The sequence below is a fragment of the Marmota marmota genome, unplaced genomic scaffold, assembly GCF_001458135.2.
Source record: "Marmota marmota marmota unplaced genomic scaffold, marMar, whole genome shotgun sequence".
Taxonomy (NCBI): domain Eukaryota; kingdom Metazoa; phylum Chordata; class Mammalia; order Rodentia; family Sciuridae; genus Marmota; species Marmota marmota.
Window position 1 is genome coordinate 81,499,488 of NW_026000026.1, and position 5,735 is coordinate 81,505,222.

Sequence of the window (5,735 nt, forward strand, 5' to 3'; positions counted from 1 at the left end):
TATAAGAGACAGATATAAAATAGAGATTAGTGCTCTATCTGATGTGTGAGGGGTAAAAATTTTCTCCAAAGATGTAAGTTCTCGGGCTGGGGATGTGGCTCAAGCGGTAGCGTGTTCGCCTGGCATGTGTGAGGCCCAGGTTTGATCCTCAGCACCATAAACAAACAAAGATGTTGTGTCCGCCATAAACTAAAAAATAAATACTAAAATTCTCTCTCTCTCTCTCTCTCTCTCTCTCTCTCTCTCTCTCTTTAAAGAAAGATGTAGGTTCTCTATCACCTCACAGATTGTTTCTTTTGCTGAGAAGAAATTTTTGTTTGAGTTCATCCCATTTATTGATTATTGATTTTAATTCTTGTGCCAAAGGAGTCTTATTAAGGAAGTTGGGGCCTAATCCCACATGATGGAGATTAGGGCCTACTTTTTCTTCTATTAGATGCAGAGTCTCTGGTTTTATTCTTAAGTCCTTGATCCATTTTGAGTTGAGTTTTGTGCATGGTGAGAGATAGAGGTTTAATTTCATTTTGTTGCATATAGATATCCAGTTTTCCCAGCATCATTTTTGAAGAGGCTATCTTTTCTCCAATGCATGTTTTTGGCACCTTTGTCTAATATAAGATAATTATAATTTTGTGGGTTAATCTCTGTGTCCTGTATTCTGTACCATTGGTCTACCAGTCTATTTTGGTGCCAATACCATACTGTTTTTGTTGCTATTACTCTGTAATATAGTATAAGGTCTGGTATAGTGATGCCACCTGCTTCACTCTTCCTGCTAAGGATTGCTTTAGCTATTCTGGTTCTCATTTTTCCAGATGAATTTCATGATTGGTTTTTCTATTTCTATGAGGATTGTCATTGAGATTTTGTTTGGGATTTCATTAAATCTGTATAGTGCTTTTGGAAGTATGGTCATTTTGAAAATATTAATTCTGTCTATCCAAGAGCAATGTAGATCTTTCCATCTTCTAAGGTCTTCTTTGACTTCATTCTTTAGTGTTCTGTAATTTTCCTTATATAGATCTTTCACCTCTTTTGTTAAGTTGATTCCCAAGTATTTTTTTTGAGGCTATTGTAAATGGGTAGTTTTTCTCATTTTCATTTCTGAAGATTTATCACTGATACACAGAAATGTCTTTGATTTATGAGTTTTGATTTTATATTCTGCTGCTTTGATGAATTCATTTACTAGGTATAGAAGTTTTCTGGTGGAACTTTTAGGGTCTTCTAGATATAGAATCATATCATCAGCAAATAGTCACAATTTGAGTTCTTTTTTTCCTATGTGTATCTCTTTAATTTCTTTCATCTGTCTAATTGCTCTGGCCAGTGTTTCAAAAACTATGTTAAATGGAAGTGGTGAAAGAGGGCATCCCTGTCTTGTTCTAGTTTTTAGAGGGAATGTCTTTAGTTTTAATCCATTTAAAATGATGTTGGCCTGGGACTTAGCATAGATAGCCTTTATGATGTTGAGATATGTTCCTGTTATCCCTAGTTTTTATAGTGTTTTGAACATAAAACGGTGCTGTATTTTTTCAAATGCTTTTTCTGTGTCTAGTGAGATGATCATATGATTCTTATCTTTAAGTCAATTGATGTGATGAACTATATTTATTGATTTCTGTATGTTGAACCAACCTTGCATCCCTGGGATGAATCCCACTTGATCATAGTGCATGATCTTTTTGGTATGTTTTTGTATTCAATTTGCCAGAATTTTATTGAGAATTTTTGTATCTATGTTCATTAGAGATATTGGTCTGAAGTTTTTGTTTTTTTAAAATGTGTCTTTCCCTGGTTTTGAAATCAGGGTGATACTGGCCTCATAGAATGAGTTTGGAAGTGCTGCTTTTTTTTCTATTTTCTGAAATAAATTGGAGAGTGTTGGTATTAGTTCTTCTTTAAAGGTATTGTACAATTTGGCTATGTATCCATCCAGTCCTGGACTTTTCTTTGTTGGTAGACTTTTGATGGCATCTTCTAATTTGTCATTTGAAATTGATCTGTTTAAATTGTGTATATCATCATGATTCGATTTGGGCAAATTATATGACTCTAGAAATTTGTCAATGCCTTAAATATTTTCTATTTTATTGGAGTATAAGTTTTCAAAGTATTTCTAATTATCTTCTGTATTTCTGTACTGTCATGATATTTTCTTTTTCATTACATATGTTAGTGATTTGCGTTTTCTCTCTCCTTCTCTTCATCAGCATAGCTAAGGGTCTGACAATTTTATTTTATTTTTTCAAAGAACCAGCTTTTTGTTCTGTCAGTTTTTTTTCAATTGTTTCTTTTGTTTAAATTTTATTGATTTCAGCTCTGATTTTAATTATTTTTCCTGTCTTCTACTGTTTTTGGTGTTGATTTGTCTTTTTTCCTAGGGCTTTGAGATGTAATGTTAAGTCATTTATTTGTTGATTTTTTCTTCTTTTAAGTAATGAACTCAATGCATGAACTTTCCTCTTGAACTGCTTTCATAGTGTCCCAGGGATTTTGATATGTTGTGTCTATGCTCTCATTACCTCTAAGAATTTTTAAAATCTCCTCCTCGATGTCTTCTGAACTCCTTCTCTGACATGTTATCAACTTTGCTGTCCATGAGTTCTGTTATTATAGTATCCTGGTTTGTTTGGGGCACTTTCCTCCTTTGTTTTTTCATGTTGTCTATGTGTCTTCCTTTCTGGCAGTGTGGATTTGAGATATTACACTTTCTTCCCTAAATTCTTGTAGTACCCATGCAGATTGTCTGTACCTCACCTTGATGTTGGGCTTCCAGACCCTGCTAGGGTCCCTTAGTGTATGCTACTGCATCTAAGGTTGGTGGCAGCAATAACAGAGATAACTCGAGATAATAGTTAAGTGTTTCAAGATGGAAGCAATGTCTTACAGAGATGGGGCTGCAAGAGTGGGCTTCATACTCCATTTGGGATGCCTGCTCTGAGATGCAGCTGCTTGTAGGCCCTGTCATCAAAAAGTTAGGAGTTACTGTGTGGGGAAGGCTATGGTAATGACTGCGGTGTCCCAATATGGAAGTGGGTTAGGCTTAGGCTTCCAGGTGTTTGTGTGTGGGTGAACTTGGACCTACCCTGGACCTGGTTGCACAAGGTGGTGTGGACAGATCTGGGCTGGGCCTGACTCCTGCTGTAGTCTGCTAGTTGGAAGAGGTGGTCCTGTGCCAGAAGATGGGCTTCAGCAGGTGCCTGCTAGTGAAGGGGTGGATCTAGGCCTACTGTGAGCCTGGTCCGCACACAGGCTGGTGTGGGTGTATCTGGGCGGCTGGGCTTGACCTCGTGGTAGTCTGCTGGTCAGAAGGGATGGTCCTTTGCTAGAGGCTAGGCTCTGGCTGGTGTCTGCCCCGCTGGTGGAGCAGTGGACCAAGGCCTACTATGAGCCTGGGCCCTGCACAGGCTAGTGTGGGTGGTGGTCTGAGCTGGGTCTCAGCTCCTGTGGTAGTCTGCTGATAGGTAGGGGCAGTCCTGCATCAGAGGTTAGGCTCTGGTTGATGTCTGACTTCTGGCTTTCTAGGCTGACTTGGTGACCTTGCCATCTCCAGTAAACTTCTTGTCTCCTCCTTTGATGACACCCACAGCAACTGTCTGCTTCATATCATGAAAAGCAAAACAACTCAGAGGAGGAAAGTCATAAAATCTCTCAACAAACATGGGCTTTCCTGTTACCATATCAATTATGGTAGCATCACCAGATTTCAAGAATCTAGGACCATCTTTCAGCTTCATACCAGAACCATGATCAATCTTTTCTTTCAGCTCATTAATCTTGCAAGCAGTGTGAGCCTTGTGACAGTCCAGCACAGTGGCATAGCCAGCACTAATTTGTCCTAGATGGTATATGATAATCAATTGAGTAATGAAACTAGCTGCTTCTATTGGTGGATCATTTTTGCTGTCACCACCAACATGGCAGTGATGGAGATCTTTGACAGACACATTCCTGATCTTGAAGACTACATTATCCCCAGGAAAAGCTTCAGTCACACCTTCATGGTGAATTTCCATCATCTTTACTTCAGTTGTGACATTGACTGAAGCAAAGGTGACCACCATGCTTGGCCCACAGGGACAGTACCAATACCACCAATTTGTAGACATCCTGGAAGGGCACATACAAAGGCTTGTCAGTTGAGTGAGTTGGTGGCAGGATGTAAGCTACAGCTTTGAGCAGAGTGGTTCCACAGGCACTGCCATCTTTATGGGTGACTTTCCAAAACAAATTAGCCCTTGTCTCCAGAATGTTGTCACCATTCCAACCAGAAATTGGCACAAATGGTACTTTGTCAGGATTGTAGCCAATTTTCTTAATGTAGAAACTAAAATAATTTCCTTATATCTCTTCTGACTGTAGGGTGTCTTAGTGGAATCCATTTTGTTAACACCAATAATTACCCAGTGTGAAAGCCAGAAGGGCATGTTCATGGGTCTGCCCATTCTTGGAGATACCAACTTCAAATTCACCAGCACCATTAGCAACAGTCAGGACAGCACAGTCAGCCTGAGATATGCCTGTAATCATGTTTTTGACAAAGTCTTTATGTTCTGGGGCATCAATGATGGTCACATAATACTTGCTGATCTCAAATTCCCACAGGGAGATGTCAACAGTGATTCTATGGTCAAGCTTAGCTTTCAGTTTATCCAAGACCCAGGCATACTTGAAGGAGCACTTTCCCATCTTGGTAGCTTTCTTCTCAAAATTTTCAGTGGTGTTTTGTTGATCCTACCACATTGTAGATCATATGGTCAGTAGTGATGGACTTGCCCAGATCTACATGTCTAATGATAGCGATGTTAATCTGAATCTTTTCCTTTTCCATTTTGGCTTTGCTTTAGTGTTATAACACCTGTGTTCTGGCAGCAAGCACATTGTGGCAGTTTAGGAAAATCTCTTTATCTTTCAGAGCATTTCATAGTATCATTTACAGATTCACCTCATTTTTAGTGATCTCATGGTATCCTTTCATGTAAATATATTCAAGAAGTCTCCTAATAATAAACTTTGAGATGACTTCCTGTTTTGTTTGGTTTTTACAAACTGCTGTTAAAACAGCCTTGTAACGTATATTTGGATGGAGTATTTTAGAAAATATATTCATAGAAAAAATTTCTAGTAGTGTAATTGCCATATTAAAAAATTTGAAAAACAATTTTCTATACTTCTGTACTAAATAAAGCGTTATAAAGCTTTGGTCCTATTTAAACTGACTTTTTTTCCACATTTCCTGTGTATAGAACCATATTTTAAAAGATAACATTTTTTCTAATAATTTTATCTATTATTTTATTTCCTCATTTTTTTGCTTTGGTTATAATTAGGAAATATGACTACAGTGTATCTTGCCATAAATTTCTTTCATTTTATCCTGTATGAAATTTACTCAGCTTCTTGAATCTGTAGGTTTATTCTTTTCTTTATGAAAGCCAAGGACATGAATGCAAGATCTCACATTTCCATGAGACATTGTTCATTCTTTATCTTTCTGTTGTTCAGATTGGGCAATTTCTACTGTTCTTTCAGTTCACTGATACTTTTCTCTGTCCCCTCCAATCTGCTTCTGAGTCCACCTACTGAATTTTTAATTTTCAGTCACTTTACTCCTAAAATTTCTGTTTTTTCTTTATATCTTCTATTTATTTGCTGAAACTTTCTATTTTTTTCATTTGTTCCAAGCACATATGTAATTGTTTCTTAAAGATTTTTTATGATGGCTACCCAAA

General features: G+C 37.6%; 1 pseudogene; it reads right to left on the minus strand.

The window, feature by feature from the left end:
- Nucleotides 1–3,524: 3,524 nt before the first annotated feature.
- LOC107154799 lies at nucleotides 3,525–4,834 on the minus strand (annotated as a pseudogene).
- Nucleotides 4,835–5,735: the final 901 nt, after the last annotated feature.